Genomic DNA, 19,356 nt, shown 5'->3' on the forward strand with positions numbered 1-19,356 from the left:
GGAAAGTACTGAACGGCAAACTGCACCTGCAGTGTGTGTGTGTGTGTGTGTGTGTGTGTGTGTGTGTGTGTGTGTGTGTGTGTGTGTGTGTGTGTGTGTGTGTGTGTGTGTGTGTGTGTGTGTGTGTGTGTGTGTGTGTGTGTGTGTGTGTGTGTGTGTGTGTGTGTGTGTGTGTGTGTGTGTGTGTGTGTGTGTGTGTGTGTGTGTTACTATACTTGCGAGGACCAAAATTGTCCCCACAAGTATAGTAGAATTACTCAAGTACTGTACTTAAGTCAAACTTTACTGAGTATTTCCAATGTTCAGTACTTTTACTTCTACTTCATTACATCTCAGAGGCAAATATTGTACTTTGACCCCACTAGATTTTTTTGCAATTTCTAGTTACTAGTTACTTTGCAGATTATTAAATTATTACATTATAAAACATACAATAACCACATTAGCCTTATTTTATACCTTGGCTATTTGAAAATAGCCCATCTACAAGCTCACAACGCGTTGCGATGCGCATTGTGAGCTTGTAGATCTATTTTCAAACATTTTAGTACTTTTACTTGTGGTACTTTAAGTACATTTTTATACCAATACTTTTGTACTTTTACTCAAGTAAATGGATGGATGGCTTGATTCTAGGCCTAAAATAATTGATATGAATATTTTTGGAAATCTCTATGGGAAAGCTTTTTTGGAGTGGAACCAAGAAAATGGCCGCCACTGCTATGCCTTATAGGCTTACGATAAAAAATGACATAGTAATTCAACGGGATTCATAAATGCCATTATGCCACTAAAATGCCGCTGTCCTCACAAATAAAGTAACACAAACGTGCGTGTGCGTGTGTGTGCGTGCGTGCGTGCGTGTGAGAGAGTACCCCTGTATGTGTGTGTGTGTGTGTGTGTGTGTGTGCCTCTGTCCATGTATGTACGTATGTATGTGTTGTTGCTTCACAGCTTGAGTTTTTTTCTCATTTTGAAATCCAACACCTGCAGATGTGTCTTGTAAACTGGCAGCCTGCAGCTTCTCCTCTCATTCAGAGGGGACCAGTGAAACAAAGCAATTAACCCCTTCAGTCCGGGAACGCAGCCTGTGTCGTTTTTTTTAGTTTTCTTTGGGCTATTCAAAAACAGCAGATCTACAAGCTCGAAGCGCGGCACTCGGTGCCGCGCTTCGAGCTTGTAGATTTGTATATTTTTATCTTGTATTTTTTTTTTTTATCGTGAAAATGTGTGGAAATCTTTTAATATATATATTTTTTAAAGCGAACATTTGTAACTCAAATCTTTGCTTCTGGGGGGGTCCCTGGAACTAAATATTTTGCAAATGTTTATATTAAAGATTTCCACACATTTTCACGATTTTTTCAAAAATAGCAGATCTACAAGTGCCGCTCTACGAGCTATTTTTTGAATAGCCCAAAGAAATCTGAAAATGACACACAGACGCGTTGCCCGGATTGAGTGGGTTAACGTAGGCTCTCTGCATGGGGGTGTGAGGAGTTGCTATAATGTCTGTCTGTGTCTGTGCGTGTGCGTGTGTGTGTGTGTGTGTGTGTGCGTGCGTGCGTGCGTGCGTGCGTGTGTGCGATTTGCCAGTAGGTATCGTTTCTGTCGGGTGGAAACCTCATCATGTCCAAAACTGTAACTTTTCAGGACTCAAATAGAAAAACAGCAAAAGTAGCAGATCTACAAGTTCGATCTGCTTGTAGATCTGCTACTTTTGATGCTTTTGTGTGACGCTGTAGTGTGATCAAGTAGGGCCTTGATTTACGAGAAAAAAACACAACAAGTTAGAATACGGAGATAAGAGGTTTCTGCGCTGACAGCGGCGATATGAACCAACATGGAACTGTCTCTTTCGTATCAAAATCCAGTGTTGTTTCTCACCCCGAGGAAGAGCCGTTCACAGCCTTTTCACAACATTTGCCATACCGTCGCTGCGGGGCAGAAACCTTGTATGTCCATATTTCATTTTTTTAAATGTTTTTTCGTAAATTAATGCCCTTCGTCGTCAAACAAGAGAGTCGCACGGAAGCAGGCTAGTGAAAATAGCAGATCTACAAGCTCTCAACGCGTCTTGCGATGCGTTGGGAGCTTGTAGATCTGCTATTTTTGAAAACATATTTAAGTAAAAGTTTCGGACATATACGTTTTCCACCCGACAGAGACGATGTCCAAAATAGAAGGGTCGCGGGTCCTGTGTCAGCAGGACAACTGTTGACACGGAGTGAATTTATGCACACACACACACACACACACACACACACACACACACACGCAGAGCAGTGTACTGCATTGGTTCTCAAAGTGGGGTCCGGGGACCCCCAGGGGTCCTTGGGGGGATACCAGGGGTCCCAGGAAAATTAGTTAATAAAGCGTCATAATCATTTTATCCCCTTTATCCGTATGAGCTTGTAGATCTGCTATTTTGAAAAATCGTGAAAATGTGTGGAAATCTTTAAATATTTTTTTTGTTTTTTACATTCTCAACAAAAATCTTTGCTTCTGGGGGTCCCTGGCACAACATATTTTGAGGAGGGGGTCCGCGGCCACATACATTATCAATTTGGGGGTCCTTGGCACGAAAAAGTTTGAGACCCACTGGTTGTTGTACTGTAGCTGTAAGAGCGTACCGCACACTGCAGCAGTGGTTCCTTCTAAATGCTGCTGATCCTTAAGGTTCCACAGATACCAGAGCCCTGTGTGCTATTCTCTCCCTCGCTCCCTGACCCCGCTAATTGAGACCGGCTGTGTGGCAGAGAGACACGGCGACAGAACCAGAGAGAGAGAGAGAGAGAGAGAGAGAGAGAGAGAGAGAGAGAGAGAGAGAGAGAGAGAGAGAGAGAGAGAGAGAGAGAGAGAGAGAGAGAGAGAGAGAGAGAGAGAGAGAGAGAGGAGATGAGAGAGAGAGAGAGAGAGAGAGAGAGAGAGAGAGAGAGAGAGAGAGAGAGAGAGAGAATGGGTTTTGTGTGAGAATGGGGAAAATAGAAGGAACCATGAGAGAATGTAAGAAGCAGTGGTGTAACTAAGTACAGTTACTCAAGTACTGTACTTAAGTACAATTTTGAGGTACTTTTACTTTACTGGGGTATTTCCAATACTTTTACTTCTACTCCACTACATCTCAAAGGCAAATATTGTACTTTTACTCCACTACAATTATTTGAAAACTTTAGTTACTAGTTACTTTGCAGATATAAATTATTACATTAGTACATAGTAGATCTGCTATTTTCAAACATTTTAGTACTTTTACTTTTAGTACTTTAAGTACTAATACCAATACTTTTGTACTTTTACTCAAGTAAATTTGGAATTCCTGACCTTTACTTGTAACAGAGTACTTCTACATTACAGTATTGATACCTTTACTTAAGTAAAACATTTGAGTACTTTTTCCACCACTGGAGAGAGAGAGAGAGAGAGAGAGGTGGGAGAGAATGGGTTTTTGTGTGAGAATGGGGAAAATAGAAGGAACAAATGAGAGAATGTAAGAGGCACTACCCCGCTGCACCGTACGGGCCGTAGAACTAAATGTTCAGAACTAATGTTTACATCCTTAGCGACGCCGTGTTTTCCATGTTGAACACTAGAAGAGGGAGAAACCATCCATGGGCCTCCCTCCGTCATGTGTCCATAGCGTAGAGTATAGGTAGCCATTGACCCATTAAGACCTGAGGCCAAATAGCAGATATACAAGCTCATAGCGCGGCATATGAGCGCGTAGATCTGCTATTCTTTGCTTCTGGTGGTCCCTGGAACAACATATTTTCAGATGGGGGTCCGCGGCCAAATACATATCATTTTGGGGGTCCTTGACATGAAAATGTTTGAGAACCACTGACATAGTGCCTTGGAGGTGTTGTGATACCATGAAGTGCATGCATAATCATAATGACCTTGAATGAGGGCCCCTGCAAGAATCTTCAGAGTATTCTTACTGACTAGACGATCAATCCTCCACAAATAGCGTGTTGTTTGGTTGACATTTTTTCTGCGTTTTTGTTACCAGAGAGGTTTGCCTCCAAGATGGAGCCCAGGTAGGTAATTTCATCCTTTCTTTTGATGACATCATCACCCACTTTGATCGTGAAACTCTCTGCCTTGCTAAGGTTAGGACTGGACCCAAAGAGGATGGATTCAGTTTTACCCAGGTGTAATGAAAGTTTGTTGTCAGAGAGCCAGATGCAGATCTTGTTGAGTTCGGAGCTGAGAGTTTTCTCAACCTGCAGCCTGTCCCTGTCCGAGACTAGCAGGACCGAGTCATCTGCGAACAGGAACAGTTTGCAGTCGCAGGCTGATGACATATCATTCACATATATCAGGAACAGTAAAGGTCCTAGTATACTTCCTTGTGGGACACCACAAGTCACTTGTAATGGGACATTCTGCATAATGAGTACGTAATTTTGATGCCAATACTTTTGTACTTTTACTCAAGTACATTTTACACTTTTATTTGCAACAGAGTATTTCTACATTGCAGTATCGATACTTTTACTTAAGTAAAAAACTATTTTTTCCACCACTGCTTAAAACTAACTCTAACCCCCCACAGAGGCAAACTGATTCCGCCAGAGAAAAGCGCAATCAACTCAAGCTTCAGAATCCCGTAAATGGATTCCAATCTCTTCCCCATAACAGACGAGATTCCCTCTCTCTCTCTCTCTCTCTCTCTCTCTCCAAGTATCTGCGTTGTACTTGTTGTCACGCGCGCGCATGCCGCGCTGCTCGCCGTTTTGATTATCTATGCAAATGCGACCACGAACTAAACAAGCGTGTATCCAATCAAACAAAAATATGTGTGTGTCACACCGAGAACAACTTTGATTCTTTATGATCTCTCACTCCTCGCACCCTTGTTCCCCCCCTCTGCCTCCTCTCTCTCCTTCATTCAGAGAGAGAGAGAGAGAGAGAGAGAGAGCAAAGCGTGACTGTGACTCTGGCATCTTGCCACAAACGTTTGTGAAATTATTCAAATGAGGTTACATTGTTGTTTTGTTTTTTGTGTGTTGTTGTCGCTGTTGATTTGTGTTGAATGGCGACACGGGAACAAGGCTGGCGTATTCATGAACTCTCTCTCTCTCTTTCTCTCTTTGTCTCTGTATCTCTCTCTCTCTCTCTCTCTCTCTCTCTCTCTCTCTCTCTCTGTGTGCATCGCCGTGCCGCGGCGTGCGCGGCATTATGAGGAGCCATTAACCCGTTCAATCCGGGAACGCGTCTGTGTGTAATTTTTTTGATTTCTTTTGGGCTATTCATAAATAGCAGATCTACAATTGATAATGTATTTGGTCCGCGGCCAAATACATTATCCAAAAATGTTTTCTAAATCCTAACAGCATGTTGCTATCTCTGTGGTGCTCCAACTTTTCCATGTCAAGGACCCCCAAAATAATATGTATTTGGCCGCTGTCCCCCCCATCTCAAAATATGTTGTTCCAGGGATGGGAGTTAAAAATGTTCGCTTTAAAACATATACAGTATTTGATATATTGAAATATTTGCACGAGGTGAGCTATGCGCTATGAGCTTGTATATCTGCTATTTCTTTTATTTTTAAACATTTGTTTATTGGATTTTGACAGAAGCATTTCTTGCATATATATCAACAATACATATCATTGCATCGCCTCATTTATAGCCCAATGAAGAAAAATAGTTATATAATCAGTTATTTAGTTTTTTCCCCCCAAATGAAAACACAAAGGACAAAAGTCTTGCAAGACTTAGCAAGAAATTAGATACAAGTAAAAGAAGAAAACAACAACAATACTGCTATATTTTTGAATAGCCCAAAGAAATCTCTTAAAATGACAGCGACGCGTTCCCGGTCTCATTGGGTTAATGAGTGTGTGGCGGAGCCGGCATTGTGATGCGCGCCATATTACGGCCATTCATCAGAGAGGAGACGGGGAAGACACTTGACAGGCGGACGGCCAACAGGTTGTGTAATCATATAACACAGTCATGTCAGGCCTGCCGCGGCTCTCCGTCCCATTCAGCCCTCTAATGGTGTTTTCCTCCGGGGTAATTGACAACGCCAGGCCCCTCGGGTTGATGGATGGATAACTCCGCGGACAGAACGAACGGGGCAGCAGCGGTGCCGGTGGATGGAAGACGTAACTCTTTCGCTGTTTTCGTCGCCGTCGTCGGCGCAGAAACCTCTTATCTCCGTGTTCTAACTTTTTGCGTTCTTACTTAACCCGTTAAGACCGGGAACGCATCGGTGTCGTTTTAAGATTTCTTTGGGCTATTTTTTGTTTTATGTTGAAAATGTGTACAAATCTTTGAATATATATATATATATATATATATATATATATATATATATATATATATATATATATTCATATATTTTGTAACTCAAATATTTGCTTCTGGGGGGGTCCCTGGAACAACATATTTTGAGATGGGGGTCCGCGGCCAAATACATATCATTTTGGGGGTCCTTGACATGAAAAAGTTTTGAGAACCACTGATTATAGCAACATACGTTTAGTCAAAAAAACTGATTTAGAAGACACTTGTAGAATCCCCCAGAAGCAAAGATTTTAGTTAAAATTTTTCCCTTTAAAAATATATACGTATATGTTCAAAGATTTGCACACATTTTCACGATTTTTCTAAAACAGCAGATCTACAAGCTCATAGCGCGGCACTCGGCGGCGGTTTCCTGCACAACTGCTGACATTTTTATCATTGAGCTAATAGAGCCTGCCTGCTTGCTCAGGGGATAAATTGAATCCTGACCTTTCTGACACGATCTAAATGTCTCAATAGAAGAGCAGGGGGGGACAAAATACAACCACCCTGATTGTATAAGTTATATTGTATTAACATACTCTACCATACAGATTGGACAATGACGTCGCCGAAGTCATGACATTTTTTTTTTTTTTTTTTTTTTTTCAGAACCCCAAGATATCATGATTTGAAGATTTGCTGCTCCATTCACTTCTTGTTTAACATCTTACTGAAAAAGGCTGTATCTCGCTTCCTAAGCACTATTTTTTTACAATGTATTTTTGGCTCTGGCACTAAAGGTCCTTACACACCGGGGCGATTTTTTTCATGCGAATAATACGTTTTTTTTAAAAACCTTATAAAGTCAATGCAAGCTTCCACACCACTTTCGCGGAGCGAAAAAAGCGTCTTTTAATTATTCGGAACGAGTCCGAATTTTGCGTATATTCGCATATTCGCCGGTGTGTAACCGCCTTCAGAGCCAAACTGCCAGAAATAAGTCAGGCACTGAATGAGTTAAAGTACCAAAAGTAAAGTACAAAGAATATAAGAATATTTTTCAAAAGTTAGACTGAGAATAGACTAGAGTAGAAAATAGGGCTTAATTGGTTAATGTATGCTTTGTAATGATACAAGATGTAGTCGAGTAGAAGTATAGATTTTTTTGGGATACTTTTACTTCTTCTCCACTACATCTCGGAGGCAAATATTGTTCTTTTACTCCACTGCAATTATTTGAAAACTTTAGTTACAAGTTACTTTGCAGATATAAATGATTACATTATAAAACATACATTAACCCCTTTCGCCCTATTTTATACCTTGGCTATTTGAAAATAGCCGATCTACAAGCTCACAACGCGTCGCATCGCGGCACGTTGTGAGCTTGTAGTTTAATTACATTTTGATACCAATACTTTTTCACTTTTACTCAAGTAAATTTCGAATTCCGGACTTTTAATTGTAACAGAGTACTTCTACATTGCAGTATTGATACTTTTAAGTAAAACATGTAGTACTTTTTCCACCACTGATAGTGGAGCGGCTTCTTCCAACCATTGCCAGTTTTCTCCCTATAATGAACGTGGGCATAACAGTGTTGTGGACACACACGCACACGCACACGCACACACACGCGCACGCACACACACAGCAGCAGCACAGGTGGCCCTAAGGCAGTGATATACAAGTAGAGTATACTAGAGTATCCTCACATAACCTGTTCCTCCATCGGTCCCTGAGACACAGCCAGAATACAACACCACGTTCCCTCTCTCTGTCTCATCCTCCTACTCTGGGCCCACCATTCCCTTTTTAATCCGGAAAACGCATCCGTGTCGCTTTTAGATTTCTTTGGCTATTCAAAAAATAGCAGATCTACAAGCTCATAGCATTTAGAAAATGTGTGCAAATCTTTGAATATATATTGTTTTAAAGCGAACATTTGTAACTCTATTCTTTGCTTCTGGGGGTCCCTGGAACAACATATTTTGAGATGGGGGTCCACGGTCAAATACATACAATTTTGGGGGTCCTTGACATGAAAAAGTTTGAGCACCACTGATATAGTGGTGTTTATATGTGATATAAAAGTATTCTCTTTTTCAGAATACTGTTGGGATTTAGAAGACATTTGTAGAATCTGCTTCAGGTCTTAATGGGCTAAACTCTCCTCGGTTGCTTTGGCGAGAGAGAGAGAGAGAGAGAGACAGAGAGGCCTTCTTTGCCAGCACGGTTTTATCAAAACACGGCGACCGGTATTACCGTGGTGGGTATTGCATCATGAGAGAGGCTCAACCACCAACAACAAACTTAAGGGGAAAACACGACGGAATACACAATGAATGAAACATCCCGGTTGCATTGTGAACGTTACAGAATGTTATCAACGTTTTTCGGAGTCCTTTCAGTACAGTCGCAGCAGCATGGTTTCTCGTATAAAAAAAAAAATGGAGCGGCGCCTCGGGACATGTCGAGCTCTGTGGAGAATTTTTTTTTCCCGCGACACGAAAGAAATCACTCTTATCGCCGTCTTTTATTTCTTTGTTCCTCTCTCTCTCTCTCTCTCTCTCTCTCTCTCTCTCTCTCTCTCTCCTACGTAAACGTACTGTAACACACGCATGCTTCACGTGCACGGAGGAGAGAGAGAGAGGAGGAACACAGGGCGGCTCTTGTCCACACTGTCCCTCGTACCGCAGTCACATGAGTACATTACCCCTCAAGTTAATGTTAAATATCGCCTATATATGCCCCCCCCCTCTCCTCCTCCTCCCCAAGAAAAAGTGTGTGTGTGTGTGTGTGTGTGTGTGTGTGTGTGTGTGTGTGTGTGTGTGTGTGTGTGTGTGTGTGTGTGTGTGTGTGTGTACTGGGCATGTGCTGCCCACGTGCAATATGAAATAGAAATAGACTAATGTACTGGTTCTCAACATGGGGTATGGGGACCTCCAGGGGGTCCGAAAAACGGACCCTTACGGGGGGGGGGGGTCTGTAACTCTGGGAGTGAAGACTCACGGGTCCATTTGGTTCCATTTGTACACTACCAGAGTTAAAGAAACAATGTGTAGATTCGGGGGGGGGGGGGGAGTCCCAGGGATTGAAATAAATGGCATCAAATGGGGGTCCGTCCGTGGCCAAAAAAAAAATCTTGCGGTGGGGAACGCACCCTAACACACTGAGAGGGGCCTTGAAAAAAATCACTGAAATAGACTAAAACCTGTCTCCCAGAGGAACCGCATCATGATTCATGACAGCAGCTCTAGTGTGCGCACACACACACACACACACACACACACACACACACACACACACACACACACACACACACACACACACACACACACACACACACACACACACACGAAGACAGACAGACAGACAGATCCCTTTGCTGCCTAAAATGTGTGAATGTGAAAACATCGGGGGGGGGGGGGGGGCTATGGCAGGCAGAGGTGCGCGCCGCTGCTCTTCCCTGTGCTGTCAGCGGTGCCGTGCCGTGCGCCTGCCTGCCTGCCGCTGGCTAATGGCTCTGTGTCCTCCTCCTCCTCCTCCCTGTCACACATGACCTTTGACCCCCCTTGCTGAAGCACTTCTCCCTCTGTCTCACAGTCCCACTGAGGCCCACAGGCTGGGGACGTGGATGAAAGCCTAGACGTAAAAAAAACTCTCTCTTGTCTCCCTCTCTCCCCCCCTCTCTCTCTCTCTCTCTCTCTCCCTCTCTCTCTCGCTCTCTCTCTCGCTCTCTCTCTCCGGATTTTTTTTCTGCGAGAGAATCGAGCGACCGGGGTCTAGGAAACAAGCAGTGGTGGGGAAAAAGTACTCACATTTCTTACTTGAGTAAAAAGTATCGATACTGCATTGTAAAAATACTCTGTTACAAGTAAAAGTCCGGAATTCAAAATTTACTTCAGTAAAAGTACAAAAGTATTGGTGTCAAAATGTACTTAAAGTACCAAAAGTAAAAGTACTGAAATGTTTGAAAATAGCAACGCGTCGCATTGTGAGCGATCTTGTAGATTGGCTATAGGGCTGATGTGGTTAATGTATGTTTTATAATTTAATAATTTATATCTGCAAAGTAACTAGTAACTACATTTTTCAAATAATTGTAGTGGAGTAAAAGTACAATATTTGCCTCTGAGATGTAGTGGAGTAGAAAATTGGAAATACTCCAGTAAAGTAAAAATACCCCAAAAATGGACTTGGGACTGGGGACTGGGTGCCAGCATTTTTTCATAACAACTTACGTTGGGTGCCAGCATTCTCCCCATTGACTGCGCTTTCATGTTTAAAGCTCTAAACTCCACGAGGAGCAAATCCATGTAAAAAAAAGCATCCATTCATGTAGCGCGATGACCCTGGCTACAGCCTGGAACGATAACATTTCACTCGCGAGTTACAATGGGGGGGGGATCGCGCATCGCGCATGACCGGTTTTCCCACCGGAAACAGATTCGGAGATATAGGCGTTTTAAAGAAGGAAATAGACAGGAAGTGGATGGGAGCCATGTTTTTGTTTCCGGTGATCTATTTGGCCGATCCTTCTCAGGATCACAATGGGTACTCCCAGAGCTGCTCTAGCCCCGCCCGTGTGGAGAAAAACGAAAAAAACAAAAACACATATTTCACGGTCCTGGACCGTGTTCGGCACCGGACCGCTACTCTGCGCAAACACGGTTCAGACCGTGTTTGGCACCCGATGTGTTAAGTACAGTACATGAGTAAATGTACTTAGTTACTTTACACCACTGAAAACAAGCCCCAAAAGAAGCGACTATAATGGGCCATATGAGCACACACACACACACACACACACACACACACACACACACACACACACACACACACACACACACACACACACACACACACACACACACACACACACACACGACACACACACACACACACACACACACACACAAACACACACACACACACACACACACACGCGCGCACACACGCACACGCATGCACACAAACACAGTTATTTGAAAATAGCCGATCAACAGGCCGATCTTTCTACGTCCAGGAATGTAAGAAACAATAAAACATGAGAGCTAAGTGACCTATAGTAGGATATGTCTTCATTGTAGCAATCGCTAGCATAGCATCAATCTTTGCCAGTCACTTCTGTCCCATTTTTGTCCTTCTCTCTCTCTCTCCTGTCCCCCCCCCCCCGGGCTCTCTCCGTCCTGCGGTCCTAACATCTGGCTCCCCCCCCCCGCCACCACCCCCCCCCCCAGTCAGTGTAATGTCTAGAACCTTCCGTGTCCTTCAAAAAACAGTCTAATACGACGCAGAGAGAGAGACACACGCTGCTGTCTTTGCTGCTCTCTCTCCCCCACAGACCCAGCAGCAACCCACTGAGGTAAACATACTGTAGTGTACGCCATAGTGTGTGCACGGCACAACAAACAACCAGCGCCATGCATGCTCTCTAGCTATGGCGGCGCTGATGGATGGGAATGGCAGTGCGCTCGCCGACTAAGGCGGGGGGGGGCGATATGACTTCAAGCCAATATCACGATTATTTCTAACTTCTTTGTGCCTCGATAACAATTAAAGAACAATTATGCAACATTTAAATACATTTATATCAGATCTACAAGCTCACAACGTGTCGTGATATGTGACACGTTGTGAGCTTGACTGGCTATTTTCACTACTTTTTGTACACCACCATTATACAACGAAGTATAACACAATGCTATAAGTGGTTATTAGACTACCGTAATCAATTAAGTAGATTATATTTAAAAAATCATATTTTTTTCTTGTCGATTTGTTGATATATAAGAAATGTAAAGTAAAATAAACCTGATTCTTGATTATTCAATTAACCTACATGATCAAGATGAAGTCGGTTATTAGTTCTAAATATGGGTTTCAATATGTATTTTCAGTTAATTGCCCCATCCCCCAAACGCTGCACGTTGGCCCCCCACTAAAGCGTACTCGGTTGCATGCTGGTGTTGCATGCAGTAAATAGCAGATCTACAAGCTCACAACGCGTCACATTCGTGACGCGTTGTGAGCTTGTAGATCTGCTATTTACTGAGCCCGACGGTGGCTCGCAGCTAGGGACAAATGAGGCTTTACGTTGACCTTCCGTGCAGTGCCAATCACAACAAATGCGCTTCTCTCACATTTGAATACAGGGAGGAAGAGATTGTAAAATTGAAAGGAGAAATCCCTGTGCAGAGAGAGAGAGAGAGAGAGAGAGAGAGAGAGAGAGGATGGATGCTGCCTTGAATAAATTATTCAGATGGCAGCCTCTCTCCTGCGTGAATCTCGCCTTCTGCTACGTTTAATGACATCTGTGATAACGCCCAATGGAGATGAATCCAGATGTAAGACACGCATGCTTGTGTGTGTGTGTGTGTGTGTGTGTGTGTGTGTGTGTGTGTGTGTGTGTGTGTGTGTGTGTGTGTGTGTGTGTGTGTGTGTGTGTGTGTGTGTGTGTGTGTGTGTGTGTGTGTGTGTGTGTGTGTGTGTGTGTGTGTGTGTGTGTGTGTGTGTGCGCGCGCGCGCACACTGTGTACTTGTATTACTATACTTGCGAGGAACATATGTTCCCACAAGTGTAGTAGACTTTTAGAAATACAATTGTGAGGACAATGCTCTATAGTCCTCACAAGAGAAAGTGTTGTTTTATGGTTAAAAAGCCTTACAATTAGGAAAAGATTCAGGTTGTGGTTAGGGGTTAGCATTGGACATTTAGCGGTTAGGTTTTTGGGTTATGCCTGGTTTAAGCTCGGTTTGCACGCTGCTGGTGTCGTGCAGCGTGGCGTGGCGTGGTGAGCTTGTATATCTGCTATTTCCGGCTTTAGTTAAAACGGAAAGAATTGCCACAAGTTGTAAAATTGGCATTCATAAAATCGGCATCCTAAAAGGTTGACGTCCTCACAAGTATTGAAATACGCACGTGTGCGTGTGTGTGTGTGTGTGCGTGTGTGTGTGTGTGCCGTTGTGCCGTGGTGGGGAAACAAAGCACAAACAGGGGAATTTATTTCTCCTCCTGAGAGGGCCGTAAATAAACAAGCTGTGAATCAGTGCTTCCATTTGTTTTCCTCTCTGATAATTCTGCCCGTGTCATGAGGCGCTTTGACCGCGCGTTCCACAGAGACGGCACACTCGCTCCGCTCGCTCGGCGGCCATATTTCCTCTCGCCGAGAGAGAGAGAGAGAAAGAGAGAGAGAGCGAAAAGCATGCCACACGCACGCCTCATGTTTCATAACCGTGGGTTGGCGTTATCGTTTGTTTTTTCTACCTCTCTCAGTGTGGCTTATTTATTTAGCAGCAACCCTGACGGAATGTTTCTGTTGGGTGTGACATAAATCCTCTGTCAAATATTACGTATGCGACTGGCTGGGGGTCGACGGAACAACGCGAAGGCTTTGAAAATACCCGGGGCAGATCAGATAATGTTGTTAAAGAGTGAAACCCACCGGCTAGACTAGAACCCCATATCTACTGCAGAATTATGACCTTTGTGGACGTGAGCGCTAATGACCTTCTGTATACTATAAATGTGAACTGTGTGTGGGTGAACGCAAGGTGTTACAAATAGGGGCAGCGGTGGTCTAAAGGTTGGAGGAGCGTGCTTGTGGCCGGAAAGTTCCCGGGTTCGATTCCACGCGGCCGGCGGAAAGAAATCTTGGCGGGGAAGTGAATGACCAACACTCACCCGTCCCACAACACTGTTGTAAGTGCCCTTGAGCAAGGCACTGAACTGCTCCAGTGGAAGCTGGTGAACTGCTCCAGTGGAAGCTGGTCAGTAAGTAAGCCTTGCCGAGCCATGTGGCCCCGTAGGGCGGGAGCCTACCTCCGGTTTCTGTACCGTGAGGCGGCTTGATGTACAACTACAGTACATCCCCTGGATATGACGCTATTATGTCGCACATAACCCCCAATCCAACCCTTGATGCTGAGTGCCAAGCAGGGAGGCATTGGGTCCCATTTTTATAGTCTGTGGTACGACCCGGCCGGGTAATCGAACCCCCATACCTCCCAGTCTCAGGGCAGACACTCACTGCCACAGTGGCCAGCAGTATTCTGTGGTTGTGCTGGGCAGTTCCCAGGTTTCAATGTGTGTGTGATTGTTAAGCAGGGCGTTGCTGAAAAACAACGTTCGTGCTCGGCGAACCTCCCCGGGATAAATAAATACACTTAGGTTGGATTTTTTTTTTTTTTCATGCATCTATATCCACTTTGTGCGTGTGGTATTTTCCCTGTATATATACTGTATATAAGCTCTTTGTTATTGCAATCTTACTATAGTGATTTGGGTGTCATTGATGCAAACCCATTTTCTGGGACAATAATGACTCAAACTTGAACTTGACAAAATCAACATATATATCGTTTTTTCCCTTTTTTATTATTGAAGTTCTGTGGCCTGCAATAACGGTAATGAGCTGTGTGCACCGCTCCCCGGAAAATATGAGTGGACTTAGATATGTTTGCTCTGGTTCAGTGATATCTAGGAACAGGGAATAATAATGGTCTAAAAGAACAGCTCATGTTCTTTAAAGGGGAAAACAAAAAGTAAACCTCACTTTGTGCAAAGCCCGATTTAAAATTCGTTGTACACGATTGCAGCGCGTCGTGAGCTTGTAGGTCGGCTATTTCGGGCGCGCGACACCGCCGTGCTTATTATAAGCGACTTTGTTCTTGTTTTTCTGTAAAGTCGCTTGTAAATATTGGTGGTTGCTTTTTTTTGGGCTTGTTTTGTTGTTTAAACCAGTGGTTGTCAAATATTTTCATATGAAGGACCACCAATTTAATATGTATTTGTCCATGGACCGCCCCATTTGAAAATATTTTGTACCAGGGACCCCCATACAAGATTTGTGTTGTGAAAATGTTTCCAAAATAATTACATTTCTTTCCAAGATTTCTTTGCAAATAGCGATGCGACGCGTTGTGAGCTTGTAGATCTGCTATTTTCAAATATCCAATGCTCATGTGGCCTAGTACGTCACTTCTTTTGGGCTTTTGTTCTCATAGACCTGGTTGCTTATTTCTCTTGCAAAACCTGGCAACACTGGTGGTGATTTGTAGCGATCACAAGCGCTATTGCTAACGCCCGCTGTATGAGTGAGCACAAGGGACGCTAATGAACACAGCTCCGCCATGTTCCTTTGTGTTCAAGTACCCGACTCTGTATCCCCCATATCCAAGTGTGAAATTATAATATCTGATCACATTTAGTTAATTAAACCCATATGACTAATTTAATTTGACTCAAATATGGTCGGTGGTGGTGGTGAGGGGGGAATGAATAAATCATAGAGGCGTATTTAGCTAGCTAGTGCTGGCGTTAACAGTAATTAAATGTGGGGCAATCTGTAGCCCTGTGAACATCGCTCCAGTCTTTTTCCTTTGCCTCCTACTGTATGCTTGCAGATGTGTACGAAAAAATGAAAGCCAGACATCTTTGAGAAAAAAGACAGTCTAGCAGAATGCTAATGTATTAACAAGGGAGTTCCCAAACCCAGAAATAAAGCAGTTAAAGATACAGTACCGCTAAGTAGTGCATTATTAGCACTGGTGAACTTGAATGAAGTACATGTACTTGAGTACTGTACATATGTAAAACATTTTTTTTAAAGTATCTGTACTTGAGTATTTGTATTTTTTTTATACTCACAACACGTTGCGATCTTGTAGATCTGCTATTTGTCATTATTGATTATTTTTTAGAAAAGCTCTGGATAATCTTTAATTTGGGGGTGTGTGTCAAAATTTCAATACAATGCATTGATATTACAAAAGAAATTAAAGCAAGCAAAGCAATGATGTCACAGTCAGACTTTGCCTGTCTTGTATTTCTACGTATTATGTTCCATGCTCTAGTTTTCATAGTTCTATGTCTTACCCAGCTGTATCTCATTTCTAATCACCCCCATGTACAGTATATTAGTCTTGTTCCCGGTCAGTCCTTGTCGACTCATTGTTTGTGTCGCATCGTGTTAGTTTATGTTTGTGACATTTTCTCTGTTCACCTGTATTTAAATGCCCATTCCTGGGTTTTGAACACTACCTGCCTGACTGTCCTGCTGTTGGGGTCTCGCCACACCAGTATGTGACATTTGTGTAATATTTGACCAGGAGTATCTATATACTTTGACTCAAGTACTGGGGTTGAGTACTTTGTCCGCGATGCTTACACACCAAAATGAAAGCCAGACATCTTTGAGAAAAAAAAAGACTGTCTAGCAGAATGCTAATGTATTAACGAGGGAGTTTCGAAGCCAGAAATAAATGAGTTAAAGATACAGTAGTCCCGCTAAGTAGTGCATTAATAGTCAGAGAGTGGTTGAGCCGTTAGGAAATCCACGCTTCACTGTTGGAACAGAAGCTAGGCACAAATATTCACCCATGATTTAGAGTTCAAAGACAAATAGTGCTTCAACTACATGCCACCCAAACAGCCGCTCTGAAGAAATCAATTCATTTTTCTCGTTTAAAGGGCAACTTCACCCATTTTCAACGTATATTCATATAATCCCCAATGCTCGTTATGAGATGGCACCATTTCTGTCTATTCACTCTTATGTCTCAGAGGAGAGCTGTGGACAGTTCAGAAACCTGCCTACCAATTACATCATTGCATCGTTAGGCAGGTTTGGTAATTTAAAACGTTTGTGTTTTTATGCAAGAACAATGGCTTCTTATATCAGCATGTCAACTTTCTAGGAAGAGAAAGGCTGTAGTTTATATTCGCTTGGAATCCCCATCGATGACGTCATGGGGATAGGTTTCTGAACTGTCCATAGCTCACCGATGATGAGACACAGAGTGAGTAGACAGAAATGGTGCCACCTTTATAATGAGCATTAGCAAGGACCAATTATGTGAAGATACGGTCGAAAAATTGATGAAGTCACAGTGCTCCTTCAAGTACTTTATGTTTGACATTTTGGCAGGGATTATAGGAACATTCAACATACGAGTGTTTTCATCCAGCGTTCTCTGGCGTCTCGTCATGTGCCACACCCCCATCTGTCCAGAAGCAAAAGCAACAATGGCATCATTGCGTCGTGATGAACGACTGTAACCCAGCAGGATTTCATGTCCTCAGTGTTAACCCGTTAAAACCGGGAAAACACAAACGGCTATTATTGGCACAATATTGGCTATTGAAAAATAGAAGATATACAAGCTCACAGCGCGTCACTTCGTGCCGCGCTGCAAGCGTGTACATCTGTTATTTTTTTTTTTACATTTTTTCAAAAATCTCGAAAGTGTGAGAACTACTGATTTAGCCCATAAAGACCTGAGGCCCATTCTACTAAATGCCTTCTAAATCGGTACAGTAGTTCTCAAACTTTTTTGTGCCAAGGACTCTCAATATTATATGTATTTGGCTGCGGACCCCCCCCCCCCCCCCCATCTGATAAGGTTTTGTGCCAGGGATCCCCAGGAGAGAAGATTTGTGTTCACAAATTCACAATTATTCAAAATGTTCAAAAATAGCGGATGTACAAGCTTGCAGCGCTTGTATATCTGCTATTTTTGAGAACCACTGTCACCGAGTGCCGCGCTACGAGCTTGTAGATCTGCTATTTTCGAAAAATTTTGAAAATGTGTGCAAATCTTTGAATAGATGTGTTCTTTTAAAATGAACATTTTTAACTCCAATCTTTGCTTCTGGGGGTCCCTGGAACAACATATTTTGAGGTGGTGGGGTCCGCGGCCAAATACATATAATTTTGGGGGTCCTTGACAATTATGAAAAAGTTTGAGAACCACTGATATAGAAACATACGCTTTTGGGATTTAGACGTTTTTTTTTTGTAGAATCGGCTTCAGGTCTTAATGGGTTAAAAAGCAGATTGTGTTTTGTCAAGGCCCCTGACGATGACAATGACGATGATGTGTTGTGTTCTGTGTTGTGTTGTGTTTTCTAGTCTCTTCAGACCCGCCTGTGATTGATGAGGCCTGAGGATCCACAGTTTACCTAACGGGAAACACAGGAACCTCCTCATCCACAGGTAAGAGAAAAGGATTCATAATGTTCTATCGTCTGTCTGTGTGCTCAAAATAAAGAAGGACCATGGCTACGTCAACTTCTGTTTTCTGCTCGAAACAGATGGGGGGCATCTTGTACCAGTGGTGGAAAGTACATTTACTCAAGTATTGTACTTAAGTACCTTTTTGAGGTTTCACTTTACTGGAGTGTTTCAATGTTCTACTCCAATACATCTCAGAGGCAGATAATGCACTTTTTTACTCCACTACAATTAGTTGCTAGTTAATTTACAGATAGCGATTATTGTTAAAAAACATACATTAACCAATTAAGCCCTATTTTATACTTGGGCTATTCCAAATTAGCCGATCTATAAGGCCACAGCTTGTAGCAGCGTTGACGCGTTGTGAGTTTGTAGATCTGGCTGTTTTCTAAATATTTCGACAGATTTTGAAAAAAGTTGTGGAATGGGACATTCTACATATAATGAGTACTTTTACTTTTAAGTATATTTCAGATGCCATTACTATTGTACTTTTACTTTTTTTTATACAGGACCCTTACTTGAAACAGTACAATTTTTAGATTGTGGCACAACTACTTTCAGTGGTGCAAAGTAACTAAGTACATGTACTCAAGTACTGTACTTAAGTACAATTTTGAGGTATTTGTACTTTAGTTGAGTATTTCCAATTTCCAATACTTTTACTACTACTCCACTACATCTCAGAGGCACATATTGTACTTTTAGTCCACTACAATTATATGAAAACTTTAGTTACTAGTTACTTATATACATTTTGGCCATTTGAAAATAGCCAATCTACAAGCTCACGCATTGTGAGCTTGTAGATCTGCTATTTTCTAAAGATTTTGTATACATTTTATACGTCGGAAAACTTGTGAAATGGGACATTCTGCCTAATGAGTACTTTCTACTTTTGGTACTTTAAGTACATTTTGATGCCACTGCTCTTGTACTTTTACTCAAGTAAATTTACTTGAGCAAAAGTACTTCTCAAGTACTTCTCTACATTATTTTACTTGTATCTTTCTTCTTGTATCTTCAAGTAAAACATTTGGGTACTTTTTCCACCACTGACTACTTTTACTTGAGCAAAAGAAAAACTGGTGCA

General features: G+C 42.6%; 1 protein-coding gene across 1 annotated transcript in view; it reads left to right on the forward strand.

Moving 5' to 3' along the window:
* LOC308100915 (zinc finger MIZ domain-containing protein 1-like) overlaps positions 1-19,356 on the forward strand; it is a 308,008-nt gene that overhangs the window by 87,024 nt on the left and 201,628 nt on the right. The window contains 1 exon segment of the mRNA XM_080450101.1: positions 18,159-18,242. The gene's annotated coding sequence lies outside the window, so the exon portion shown is untranslated.

The sequence above is a fragment of the Gymnoscopelus braueri genome (assembly GCF_963280865.1).
Source record: "Gymnoscopelus braueri genome assembly, chromosome: 14".
In the NCBI taxonomy this organism is placed as follows: Eukaryota; Metazoa; Chordata; class Actinopteri; order Myctophiformes; family Myctophidae; genus Gymnoscopelus; species Gymnoscopelus braueri.